This window comes from Lissotriton vulgaris, chromosome 4_1 (genome assembly GCF_964263255.1).
Source record: "Lissotriton vulgaris chromosome 4_1, aLisVul1.2, whole genome shotgun sequence".
Classification (NCBI taxonomy): domain Eukaryota; kingdom Metazoa; phylum Chordata; class Amphibia; order Caudata; family Salamandridae; genus Lissotriton; species Lissotriton vulgaris.
The window spans coordinates 1,650,512,289-1,650,526,988 of record NC_141691.1 but is presented as its reverse complement, the minus strand read 5'-3'; positions in this window follow the sequence as shown (position 1 = coordinate 1,650,526,988).

Sequence of the window (14,700 nt, the reverse complement as noted above, 5' to 3'; positions counted from 1 at the left end):
TATACAGCGGCCGGGACAGACCAATATGTCTTCCCTAGCATAGAGTGTCCATTCGATACAGTCATGCCAAAGGGCTACAATGACATCATAAGTGCAAATGACCTGCAATGTAATCAAATGACTTAAGAAGAACAACAAGAACCAATAACTCCCAGTCCGCCCTCCCCCTGTCCCCCCTCCCCACCCCGACCAGTGTGCCTTGTGGTGTTGTATGGGTCATCAACGGGCAAGAAAGGTCCAGTATCATCGCCTGGAGAATCAGCGAGAATCACAGGTGCCATCGGTGAGACGTAGTATTCGAAGGTATTTGGGGCATGTAACTTCATTGAATTCCCTGGACAGGAGGGTCAGCAACGGAAGCCACGTCTTACGAAATTCTTCAGTTGAGTTGGTAAGTGTGGCTTGAATGCGCTCCATCCCAACTGTATACCAGAGTTTGTGGAGCCACCCTGTGTGTGTCGGTTTAGTTGTGGAGCCCCATAGTGAAAGTATGTGTTGCGTAGCGGCCTGTATGGCAATGCCCATTTGCCGACCTTTTAACGATTTCATGGGGAAGGTCAGTGTGTTGGGTAGACTTAGCAGTGTGTATGCTGGGAATCTCGGGATTGCGGTCTCAAAAATAGAGTCTATGTCATCCAGGACCGCCTTCCAATAGTCCCCGAGTTCCGAGCACTCCCAGAGCAGGTGAGTCAAGGTGCCCTTGTCTCCACATCCCCTCCAGCATAGCTCGCTACGCGCTGGGTTCCCTTTGTGTAGGCGGACCGGGGTGAGGTGCCAGTACATGGCCAATTTTACTGCTGCCTCTCTCGCCGTGGTATTACGTGTGGTGTGTGAAGGTCTATAATAGACATAGCCCCACTCTTTAAATGTCAAGGTCCTGCCCAGTTCAGCCTCCCAGAGTTTCTGGCTCTGTGTTTTAGCCGGAGTGTGTAGTGGCGTGAGCATTTTGTACAGCTCTGAAATGAGGTGTTTATCTGTGTCCTTAGTGAGTAACCATTTTTCGAATGTGGACATGGGGCGACCCACTAATGCAGCGGTGTCCGGGACTGTGAGCCAATGTCAAAGTTGCAGGTATTGGAAGAGGTGAGGGTTCTCTATGCCGTACCCCTGTTTGATATCTGTGAGTGGAAGGAATCCCTGAGGGTCAAAGAGGTCGCCCGCGGCAGGACATGTCGTACCCCGCCATTGGGAAAAGGCGCCAGCCCCGACACCCGGGGGGAAATCTGGGTTATCCAATATGGGAGTGAATGGGGAAGGGAAGGTTGTTAGATTGTGTTTGAGTGCCACCTTATCCCATACTTGCATGGTCGTGCGTGTGATAGGAGACCGCAGCATGTACCGCGATCTATGTTGCCTAGCGAGGAATGGAATCCTCCATAACGGCGATTGTGCCATAGCTCTGTCCTGGAAAAGCCACCTCTTCTCCGATTCAGGCCTGTACCATTCTACGAGGTAACGGAGTTGAGACGCCTGAAAGTACCGCAGTAAGTTAGGGACACCCAGACCCCCGTCGTCCATACTCTTGTATGCCAGTTGCTTGTGGATCCGTGCCCGTTTACCTTCCCAGAGGAAGGCTAGCAGAATGTCCTGCAAGGTTTTCAAGGTGCTCGCCGGGGGCATGACTGGGATGGTCTGACAAAGATGTAAGATCCGTGGCAGGATCGACATTTTCACCGCCGCCACTCTCCCTAGCAAGGAAAGGGGCTGTTTGGCCCATCTTGCCAGGTCCGTCCGGATCTGGGTAGTGAGAGTGTTGTAATTAGTCGACACTGTGAGTGCCGTCGAAGAAGTTAGGGTAATCCCTAAATATGGTACCTTGGTGGCTAGCTGGAGACCGCTTCCCTGACCAATGGTAGGAGCTTGTGGGCGTGTGTTATTGCCTAGTGGTAAGATCAAAGACTTATCGATGTTGATTCGAAACCCCGAGACAGCTCCGAATGAAGCAAGTTCCTCCATAAAAACGGGTATGGAGCTATTAGGTTGGTCTAGGGCAACTATGACGTCATCTGCATACAGACTGATGGTATGGGGCTCGTGCCCGAAGTTGACGCCCTTGATGTGCGGGTTATCTCGGACCCTTTGTGCCAGCGGCTCTATATACATGGCAAAGAGAAGAGGGGACAGAGGGCACCCCTGCCTGGTGCCTCGTTGAATTTCGAATGGACTTGAGCGCAGACCTCCCAGGCGAACCCTCGCTTGCGGGTGGTGATAACAACTTGCTATACGAGTGCAGAAGCGGTCTCCCAATCCGAAGCGACGCAGAACTTGTTGTAGGTAGTCCCAGTTCACGCGATCGAATGCCTTTTCCGCGCCGATAGCAAGGAGCGCGGAGTCTGGGGCTTGGAAATGCGACTTGTCTATGAGGTGCAGCACTCTTTTGGTATTGTCAGTGCACTGTCGGTTGGGCACGAAGCCTGATTGGTCGGGCTCTAGAATTCCGGGAAGGTCAGGGCCAAGCCGTGCGGCAAGGATGCCTGTAAACAGTTTCAGGTCAAGATTCAGTAAGGAAATGGGGCTAAAAGCAGAGCAATGCGTGGGTTTCTTACCGGGCTTTGGGAGCACTACCACTTCCGCGGCCAGCATATCCGGAGGTATAGCGCCCGTCCCCTCGAAAGAATTGAAGAGGCGGGTAAGCACAGGGGCCAATTGCAGTTTGAAGAGCTTGTACCCAGCTTGACACCCAGCTGATTGTCTCCCTTAACCAGGCGGACAATGCCCTGTCCAACCTGAGCAGCTGTCTAGAGGGGGTGCATCAATGGATGTGCGAATCAAGGCTAAAATTAAACGGGGAAAAATCGGAAATTCTCCTTTTAGGTACCTTTAACAAAATTCCCACTTCCCTTCCTTGGCCTCCGTGCATGGGAACACCACCCATCCCCAAGTCCGAAGTCAAGAGCTTAGGGATTTGGCTTGATCAGGATCTAAGCTTCAAAACTCAGGCGAGAAAAACGGCGGGAACTTGCTTCGGCCTGATAAAGATGGCTCGGAAGATCTTACATTTACTGCCACTCCAGTCCAGGAAACTCTTGCTGCAGGGGCTCGTGAACTCCAGACTGGACTACGGAAACGTCCTGTATCTGGGAGCCCCAGCATCGGTGACCCATAGACTTCAATGCGCTCAGAACGCAGCGGCGAGAATCCTCACAGGAACTTCAACGAGGAACTCAGCTAAACCAGCTCTCAGAAGTCTGCACTGGCTGCCAGTGAAGGAGAGGGTCAATTTTAAGACCCTGTGCATCACCCACAGAATTCTGCACAATGAGGGCCCTCCCATACTCAGGACACTGGTGACTCAACAACAGTCGAGTCGCCATCTGAGGTCCAACTCTCTTTCCCTCGCCAATGTCCCCAGAATCAGGAAGGCCAGATCAGGCGGTCGCCTGTTCTCCTACAATGCTCCTAGATTGTGGAACGCCCTCCCCCTTTCCCTGAGGCAAGAACACAACTACCTCAGGTTTAGGAAACGCCTAAAAACTTTACTGTTCCCCTGAGTTCACCTCCTGACCCTTCCTTCCCTCAGTTCCGTAGTCTTTTTTCAGCGCCGGGACGCCCCAGGGTAGCTGCGCGCTCAAGAAAACATAAAATCAAATCAAATCAAATCAATCAAATCAAATCAAAACCCGCCGAGAAGCCATCCGGCCCCGGGGATTTGAGCGGGCGCAGACGGGAGATGGCCGCCAAAACCTCATCTTGGAGTATTGGGGCGTCTAGGGCGTCCGCGTTAGCTTCGGAAACTTCGGTGAGAGCCGTCGTGGCCAGGTAGGCCTCAATGTCCCCCGGTGAAGCCGCCTCTTCCCCATACAGGGAAGCATAGTAAGAGCGAAACGCCTCGGCCACCTGGGCGTCCTCAGTGAGCACCGCCCCATTGTCTCCCACGAGACCAGTGATCTTAGCTCGTTGGGTTTTGACCTTCAAAGCGCTGGCCAATAAGCGGCCAGTTCTATTCCCCCCAACGTAATAAGTGTGTCGAAGGCAGAGAGCCGCGAATTCCGCCCTATCTGTATCTAGGCTAGCTAGTTGGGCCGGAGCCGCTTTTAATTGCCTCCACATGTGTGGGGCGCAGGTGCGACTGTGGACCCACTCCAACTCTGCAACCTGTGCCGTGAGGTCATCCCTTTTACTTTGGTGGTCCTTGGCTTCGGCTGCTGCTATAGCAATAAGTTTGCCTCGAACCACCGACTTCAGGGCGCCCCAGAGAGCCGTAAGAGATATCCCTGGGGTATCGCTGGTGGCCAAGTATGCAGTGATGCACTCACTAACTCGTTTGGTGACGTATGGCCGTTGCAGTAGCGTTTCGCGTAGACGCCTTCGGCCTCGGGGGCGGCGAGCCGCCCAGAGTTTGAGTGACACCTCCACCGCGTCATGATCAGACGCGGCTGCCGGTGTTATGGCGGCCTCTTCAAGACACTGGAGTAAGTCCGAAGAGCCTATGAAGTGATCAAGTCTGGCATATGTGCGATGCACGTGTGAATAGAATGTAAACTGGGAAGTTTGCAGGTGTTTGGTTCTCCAAAGGTCTATCAGCTCCCTATCTTTTAGCCATTTGTGACCAGCAGGTGAAAGAGCACCAGTCCCTATCAGCGAGTGTATCCATGACTATGTTGAGATCCCCACCCATGAGAAGGGGTGCCTGGGGGGTCTGAAGCGCCTCCGAGATTGCGCCTTTTAAGAAGGCCTCTTGTCCTGTGTTTGGGGCATAAAGGGAGCTAATCGTGAGGTGTGTATCACCCAGCTGGAATGTATGTACCAAGAGACGACCCTTGATCTCCCCTACCTTGTTACCCACCTTACCCTGGAAGCCCCATGAGATCAGAATCGCAACTCCCGCAGTTTTCGTTGGGAGGGAGGGAAAGAACTGTTGCGGGAAGGCGCGGGAGCGCATCCTATGCCAGTCTTTTGGCAGGAGATGAGTTTCCTGTAGCAAGCAGATGTCTGCCCCTGAATGTTCCAAATAGGAAATAACCGCCCTTCTTTTAATTGGGTTGTTCAACCCCTTCACATTAAGCGTCAGTACTTTAAGGGTAATGTCTGTCATGATGTAGTGGATTTGTAACATAGCGCAAGTTGGGCTCTTTGCAACTCACCAGGTCGTAAGGCAGTAAGCCTCCGGACGCGCCCCACCCAATCGCCCCGCAAGTCCAACTCTAGACCCTGGGCGCAAGGGAATGACGAATCTTGGAATCTCCCCCACAGCAAAACGCCCTCTCCTCCAAAAATAGATCCCATGTGGCTTACTGATCCCCACCCATGAACCCTCCCTAGCCCAAGCAACCCCCCAAAAACAACCCAAAACCACCATTGTTCGCTTGTTTGCACATATACTCGAAAGTCATCGTGAGCAGAGGCTCTGCAACATCCCCCCAACTCAACCTCCCCCCACCCAGCCCCAACAACCCTGAATTGTGTAGTCCCAATCCTGTTTTCCGGCACAGGATCGTGGTAGAAAATACTGAAGGGGTCATCTCCGACGGCAGCTTCTCCGGTCCCCCCGCCCGACCCACCCACCGCATGAGCAGAATGCATGCGATGCAAGGTCTCCCTCATGAAAGGGCCCATCAGTCTGGGGGAGAAGTTTCCCTGGCCACCTCTGCCACCGCCGTCTCGCGCTCTCTGGAGATGACGGATGCATCTGGTTTAAGGCGGTGAGATGGGATCGCTTATAGTGGACAGTCTGCCAGCCCCCTGTGGCTGAGCCTTGTGAGCTTCTGAACACTGGCTCAGTGTCGACCATGACTAGACCCAGAAGTTCACATGTGTCTTTGAGTGACCTCAGCTGCTGTAGCCGTCCATTCCACTTAAATATTATTCAAAACGGGTGGCCCCATGAATAGGGGATCTCTTTTTGCCGCAAGAAGTCTGTCACTCGTTTGAATTCTTTCCTTTTCTGAAGAGTGATGGAGGAGAGGTCCTGGTAGAGGGCTATGGAATGACCCTGAAATTGAAGGGGCTGGGCAAGCCGGGCCTCTCGGAGGATCCGCTCTTTCAACGGGAAATCCGGGAGGAAAGCCAGGATGTCTGGCGGTGGGACTGAGGCTCTGCGAGGAAACCCCACTCTGTGCGCCCTGTCTATTCGAATGGGAAAGTCCGCCGGCTCTCCCAAAACACTCCTGAAGAGGGCCTGTAGGTACTTGGTGACATTGGCCCCTTCCTCTTTCTGAGGTACCCCCCGGACCTGTATGTTGTTCCGACGGGAACGGTTTTCAAGGTCCTCTGTGTGGGCCTGGAGGTCCAGCTGCTGGTCTGTGAGGCGCAGGACCTCCTGCTGGAGTTGATCAATTTCGGCGCTCCTGGTTTGGTCGGCTTCCTCGACAGCGACCACGCGCTCGCCAAGGCCCTCCACGTCGCGCCGGAGTTCTTTGACCTCACCCGCCACTTCTTGCTTTAAGGATTTGAAGTCTTCCCTGAGGGAGTTAAATAAAGTTTCTAGGAAGGATCTAGTGATGGGCACTTGGTCTTCTACTGTTGCCGGGGGCGTTTTCCCTGCCCCTGGGGATGGTGGATCCTTACCAAATTAGGGCTGTGACTTAGCCAGCAGTTCAGGGAGCATCTGGGAGCCCTTCTTCCCACTCTGACCCGCCATGGTATGGGGAGCTTAGGACACCTGTAGGCAGCAGATCCCAGGATCCTGGTCCGATGCAAGGGGGACAGTGAAGGAGGGCTGTCCGAGTTGAGGGTCCACCAGCAAGGCAGATGTGACGCACCACGCGCCCTCCAGCTGGGGGGGCAACCGGGACAGAGTCCCCCCCGATCACCAGTCACTGTGTGAGGTGGTGTAGCAGGTGTGTGGCTCCTCTGGCACCCGGGGAGCACCCGGGCCGCCGTCACTCAGGGAGCAGGTGGGGCTCACTCAGACAACACACCGTCGGGGGCTCGATCGTGCCCCCGAGCTTTCCCTGCGCCTCCCCTCACTCTCCTCACCTGTGCAGTTGCTGCGTGTTTCGGGATCGTAGCCCTCCTGGCCCCTTCAGCTCCGAGACCGCAGCTCGCCAGGCCCACCCAACATCCGCCCTGTTCAGTGCGCTGTGGCCGCTTTCGGTGTCCGGGAGGTGCTGGAGGAAGTGAGGGATCAGCTCTGTGCCATCCGCTGTTCACCGGGTCTCTCCATGTGGTCAAGTCGTATTGGTGCTGCCGGGGACTGCAAGGCGCGCCGAGGCCAGGCCCAAAGCCGGGGCCTTGATTTTCGCGACCCCCGGCCGGGTCTCCTTTGGAGGCTCTTCCTTTCTCGCCCCTATAGCACAGCCGGTGGTGGGGCGGGAGCCGGACTCCCCCTCGGTCAGGGGCCACTCCGTCCTCGTCAGATAGCGCTGGTCAGGCCGCGCAGGGGGATGACAGGCCCCAGTCAGCAAGGCCGAAGCCGGGGTCTGGAGTTTCGCGGTTGCCGGCTGTGCGGTCCTCGCACCCGGGAGGCCGCTAGTGTGGCTGTTACCCTGTTCATCGACCTCCGCGGGCACAGCGGGAACAGCAGCGGTCGCAGAAGCCGCGGTTGTGCTCTCGGTGCCGTGGGTTCACACGGACCGAGCTGTCGTTCGCCGGACAGTGGCGCGGGCTCCTCCGAGCTTTCGGTGCTATTGCCGATGCAGGCCCCTGGGTCTCTGTCCTCCGATCTGCTCTTCGGGTGCGTAGTCCGGGGCTCCGGTCGCACCCCCAAGTTTCCCCAGCTGTACAGCCGCCTCCCCGTGCCTCGCTCCGCTTGTCAGGAGAGATTTAGGCTGTGTTTACGGTGGTTTGGCGGGATCGGGCAGGGAGCTCTGAAGACCTGCGTCCGATCACGCCGCCATCTTGGACACGCCCCCCATTAGTTGGTTTTTTGATTATCAGAATGAGTGTCTGTATGGTTTGATGGGGTATTACTTAGCACACAGATGCATGAATGACTGGCTCACTGTTTGTATGTGTTGTGAAGACAGCATGTGTGCAGGACTGTATGGGTGGATGAGTGTGTGTATGGGTGTGTTAATGAGTGAATGACTGCCTCAATAGTGTCTTTATGAGTAAGTGCATATGTTTTAAACTAGTATATGTGAGTATTGATGTATATAAGTAAGCATATATGACAGTGACAGTTTGGAAGAGTTCCTGTATAAATAAGTATGTGTTTCTATAACTAATTGTTCAAGAGAGTAAGTATGTGTACGTTTCTGTAGAAATAAGTGTAGTGGTGTGTGTAGAGCTGTATATGCAAGTAAATGGATGTTTGATGTGTATTTGCATGTGTGAGTATATGTGTGAATAACTCAATGTATAAGTGTAGGTGTGTAACAGGATGTATAGGTGCATGAGTACATATGATGAGTGAGTACATGTATGAGTGACTCTATAGAACTATTGTGAATGAGTAGATGTGTATGTAGGTTTTGGAATTACTGAATAGGTTGTTCTAACTGGTATTGGTATCTCTATTTTTTGGAAAATGTTAGGTTCTATTTTTGAATGTGTGTATCAAAGGTTATATTAGAGTGAGAGGTGGTCTGCCACTCTTTCACAAGGATGATGTAATCAGTGATGTCATCAGTGATGTCATTGAGATGTCATCAGTGATGTTATGAGTGATGTCACTGACCACGTCATGAGTGATGTAATATGTGACGTCATCAGAAGTGCATTGCGGGCGCGCAAGTTATAGTTAGCTGAACTAACTATAACTGGGGAATTTCAATGGTTTTGTATGAGTGAAATGCCCAGCTAACTATAACATGTGTGAAACCTATGGTTTTGTTCAGTGAATTTCTAAGGTTTTTTAAATGCTAATTCCTAACTATGGTTAATAAAACAATTGGTTCTGTCGGGTGAAAACCAAGAGTGATTTATAGAGTACTGTTACTGTATTAGAGGACCCCCCTCTTAAAACAACACAATTCAGAACCTCACAATTAATGACTCGAGGTCTTATTCATTGCATTTTCATATTTTATATGAATTGAAGTCATTCAAGTATTTCATGCAGTACAGATCAAAGACTGTCAACGTGAATTTTTGTGCAAAAGAAAGTGACAATGATGAATAGTGCTCAAGGGGTAGACACTTCTTATATATGTACAGTGAAAGATACACATCTATACAAACAATATATACATATATACACAGTTATTCATATCAAGGCCATTCCTTATGGCTGTCTAGAGATTTTTCAATGTTTCTTTTAAGTATTTGAAATCCTAGAAGACAATGGCCTGTTGTGGGATGTCGACATTTCGACCCTTCTGCGCCTGTGTCTAAGGTCGCAGTGAAGTAATTCGGGGTTCCTAAGGCCTACACACTCCAAAGATAACCCACTTACACTCAAGAACTGTTGGCACGGAAGCTGTAGAAGGCAAAGAACAAGTTTATTAAGACCCCATGGGGTGGTGGTACACTCAAACAGCACCCTTCGGTAATGCAAGAGGTATCACACCGAACATCGGTGTGACCCTTCTTTTATATACTTCTACAGGTAATAAAACGTACACGCGGCACAAAGTTACAGAACACTATGTACATATAAGGGCATATTTTGGAATACTGCCAGCTCATTGGAGGGTTTCAAACCCACTGGTCAGTTTGCGGCACATTCCTGAGGAACGACTGGTCAGTGTGGACTGCGCATGTGTGGCTTGACCAGTACTAAAAATAGCCTGTTGCTGGGCAGACTGGAGTGGTCAGTGGAACGGACAACGGACTAAAGGGCACGCCGGCCACGAGGCCGTTCATGATCTAAGATGGCCGCCAACATGTACAAAATGGCGTTTCTATGTATAGCTAATTTAAGCGGGAATCGTGTAGCAAAGCTAAGCGCTAACCCAGCCATCGTCAAAATACGACAGACGACCCTTTTAGCGTTTAGCTGAAGCTACCTCATAGTGGACATAGTCAGGGTGTTCATCTTCTATGTCAATTAGCATTATTTGTGTTACTTCTTTATGAAGCATCATTTTATCATGGGCAAGAGCTCGTCTCGAGGGTACACAAACTGACAAGCACATAGAACAAAAAACTGGGCCACACTGGATACATAAACAAATAGAAAACAGAATTCCCACAATAATACATAGAATCGTTAACAGTTTCCATCCCCAGGTGGTGAGTATTGACCAGAACCATCCTGACAGAGTCCAAGTACCATTATCTAGATGTATTTTAGCCGCTATCTTATGTAGTTTAGTGATGGCATCATATACAGAAGGTGAATTATCAGGTATGTAAACGCAACAGCTACTTCCGATAATTCTACATGCCCCCCCACGATCAGCTAACACTACATCCAAAACCATCCTATTCTGAAGCGCAACAATTCTAGAAATCTGTACTTCTTCAGTGATATTTCCAAGTGCAATTGCGGTATCATTAGCCACAGCCTCAACAACACGAGTTAGTCGTCGGATCTTTCGACTGTTCAAAGCTGCCCCGACGAAAGAGAACAAACCCAAATTGAAGTCCACATATTGTTGCAAGGTAGTGTCCGTTTGGTCAACATCATCCAAGACAAGGGAGCGTTTATCACGATTCAAGACAAAGTCGTGATAGAGGACGTAATTGTTGTGATACATGGGTGGGGCAATGAATACAGGCGGCAATACAAAAGACACATAGCAAGTGCCTGACCATCCCAAAGGAAGCTGATGATAGCCTTTCGTTCCACAGATAAAGTAAGTATTTCGGGAAGTGACAAACGATATACCAGTAGGACTGTCAAACGTAAGTGTAGTGTTACATTCACTTCTCCCAACAGAAATCACACCTTTATTACGTATACATAGGTCTGCTTTGGTAGCAATAACGTTGATAACATGTGCATTCGATACGTTGACATTTCGCTGGTTGCTATACATTCGTGAAGCAGACTCATTGTCAGGGCGGTACTCCTCATATTCAAATCGAGTACCCTCAGCTTGTGGATACCCATCCCGATCATGATGGCACAATTTATTTAAACGAAAAAGCACTCCCCCTTTTGTGGGCCATCTCAACGTAAAGAGGAGAGTATAAAATGCATTACAAGACCCATTATGAGAAAACGGTAGAGGGATGAGTGGAGTACCCCCTTTCTTCTGATGTCCAGGCAACATCCCACACACCCAGCAATTTGAAGTGTTTGTCATATTGTGTGTGTGATGTAGGATCTGAATAAAACTATTGTTCAGATAAGTCTGTCGGTGCCGTTCTTCATGATAGGGCAGGGTAAAATGGAAATGTTCAGACGGTGCCGGGGTAGTCGGCAGCAAATGTTCACGTACAGGCACCACAAGTTCGACTACCCAGGCTATAACAGCTATCACCACGATAGTCAAGACAAAGAGAAAGGCACCCAATATTTTCTTATCACGAGATGCCGTTGATGCCATATTTCAAGGATATTCGTGCAAAATCTCAAATAGCACCAATTGTTCACAAATTGTCCACAAATTGTCTCAGGTACACGTACGTGTATACCTAATAAAAAAAAAGAAAAATGCGGTGCTGAACTCCGAGATAGCCGTTGTTTTCTTCTCCGGGCCAAGACGGGTGTCGCTACTCTGGCAGAACTGATCCCCCCCCCCTTGGAATTCCCGGTTTCCGTTTCACAAACCTGGAGCGGTAACCAACCAGTCATTTAAAAAGGACACAAAAATCTTCTTATCGTGGGCGTAGGTTGTAGCGCTCTCTCCCAATCGCAGTTTGGTCCGGGAAGGCTCCCTCCACTTCGGCCGACGTCACAGCTGGGCTCTTTTCTTTCTCCAGAATCTCCTTGTAATCAGTCAACACAGCAGGAGTCACCAGATCCGGAGAGACACGGCGACAATGTGTCGAATGCACCCACCGCTTCTTGTTTGTCACTCGTACTGCGGTGCGGGTCGCCAGGAGGACCTGCTCGGGACCCTTCCTCCTGGGCTCCAAACTGCTTGCTCTCTCAAACGAGCGAACCATTACATGATCACCAGGACGAAGATCATGGCCTTCTCCAGTAGAGTTGTCAGGGAGCGCTTCTTGAACCTGTTGATGAATAGAGAGCAAATCATTTGTTAATCGTGCCAAATAATCATTCATCATAACACAAGGCACATCATGTATTAATCGCGGCTTGGGCACCCCCCAAATATTCATAGGGCGGCCAAACACCACCTCATAGGGCGTAAGGCCGGTTCGTGAGTGGGGTACTGATCCAAGAGATAGTAGTGCTAGCGGCAACGCGTCTGGCCACTTCAATGATGTAGACGCCACAATTTTGGCCAGCTTAAGCTTCAACGTGGCATTATACCGCTCGACCAAACCTGCTGACTGAGGGTGGAATACAGCGTGGAACTTTTGCTGAATCCCTAACCCCTTCAGTACATATTCCACAATCTTTCCAACAAAATGGGGCCCATTATCGCTCCACAAAAATTTGCAAACTCCAAAGCGAGGAAAGAATTCCTTAAGCAACACCTTAGCTGTTGTCAAAGCTGTATTGTCTTTCGTGGGGTAGGCCTCAACCCATTTGCTAAAAGCACACACCACCACTAGGACATACTTCAGGTTGTTGCAGCGCTCGAGTTGGATGTAGTCCATTTGAAGCACTTCAAATGGTGCCGAAGGTGGAACGAAACCTCCTTTCGGAGTATGGGTCCCCTTTCCAGGATTGTGTTGCGAACACACCAGGCAGGTCTGCACTACTCTCGTTGCAGTATTAGCAATCTCGGGATGTTCCCAAACTCGTGTTAAAAGCCGAGTTATTGCAAGAGCTCCGACATGAGCCAGTCCATGTGTCATCTGGACCATCGCCTGCAAGTAAGCCGCAGGCAATTTCCACTTCTCCATGTCTTTGCTTCTCCAACAACCCTCGTCATCTAGTACCCCATCTGCTGCCCAAGCCGCAAGTTCAGATTCTGTGGCTGATTTTTGGACATCCCGTATCTCTGCTCTAGCATCACTCCATCGCTCAGCCTGTGATTGTACCACGTACATGGGGGAGCTAGTTCGGGACATAGCCGTTTGCCTTGCTATACTGTCTGCAAAGGCATTTCCTTGACCCACTCTATCCGTAATCTTTTTATGGGCACTGCACTTTACTATCGCTACTTTCTTAGGGCCAAGCAACGCATTTAGGAGATCACGCACTAGCTCTCCGTGCATAATGTGCTCTCCGTGTGATGTCAGAAACCCGCGTTCTCTCCAAAGAAGCCCGAAGTCGTGGGCCACTCCAAAGGCATACCGGCTATCCGTGTATATGTTCACACATAATCCGGCACTCAATTCACAGGCTCTTGTTAAAGCTATCAGCTCTGCTGCCTGAGCTGATTTTTGTGGTATCCTAGCTGTTTCTACCACTGTCTTAAGTGTCGTGATCGCATATGCTGCGGAAGTCGTGCCATCTGGCAGCCTTAGGCACGATCCATCAACCCACAGTTCCCCATCCACATCTGGAAGTGGCACATCCTGTAAGTCAACACGACCCTTTGTCTGTTCCTCGGTCAGGAAAACACAGTCGTGATGTTTTTCTTCCTGACCCTCCTCGGCCGGATAGGGCAATAAAGTGGCAGGGTTCAAAGTAGCGCATCTTTTCAATGTAATATGTGGCGCCAAGAGTGTCAGCTCGTATCCTGTTAGCCGCGCACTCGTGAGATATTGGGTCTTGGTTTGGTTTAACAGGGCATCTACTGCGTGAGGAACTAACACCAACAATTTGTGTGATAACACTATTCCCTCACTCTGTCGTATGGCTACTGCAGTTGCTGCTACCGCTCGAAAACACCCTGGCAACCCTCGTGCTACAGTATCCAAAATTGCAGAGAAGTATGCACATGGTCTCTGCTTATCCCCGTGTAATTGCACTAACACTGACAACGCGCACCCATCATTCTCGTGCACGTACAATGTGAAAAGTTTCGTATAGTCTGGTGTACCTAACACGGGTGCGGAACAAAGAGCCTGCCTCAACTGCTCAAAAGCTTTCTGACATTCATCTGTCCACTCAAGAGGCATTGGTGTGGCTTTGGACAGTAATGCTAACAAAGGTTTTATGATATGCGAAAAACCCATGATCCATTGCCTACAAAAAGACGTCAACCCTATCAAGGCACGTACATCTCTCTGCGTGCGGGGGACTGGTGTGTCTAAGATTGCTTGAATTCGATCAGATGTTAATGCACGCCCCTCCTTAGACAACAGATGACCAAGGTACGTCACCTGGGGTCTACAGTATTGGAGCTTCTTCTTCGAAACCTTGTGATTGTTTTGCGCCAAAAAGGAAAGCAACGCAAGTGTACTCTGTTCACATTGTGCATAGTAGTCAGCGGCAAGCAGAAGGTCATCCACGTACTGGATGAGCGCTACGCCGGACTGCAATTTAAACGAATCTAGCTGCCTTTTCAAAGCCTGGCTATAGATGCTAGGACTTTCAGTATATCCTTGGGGAACACGACAAAATCTATACGATTTATTATTGAGCGTAAAACCAAACAGATATCTGCTATCAGGATGAACAGGGATGGAAAAGAACGCATTCTTTAAGTCAATAACACTAAAGGTGGTGGCTGTCGGTGGAACTAAGGTAAGCAAGGTCGTAATATCAGACACCACCGGGTATTGGGGAATGACAATTTTATTAATCTCTCGCAAATCAATAATAAATCGATAGATCTTGCCATCAGTGTCTCTCTTAAGAATCGGTAGAATAGGGCTGTTACAAACATTATAAGGGACCTCCTCCACCACCCCTGCAGAAATCAAATCCTGAACAATATGTGTCAATGCAATTTCACCTTCTTT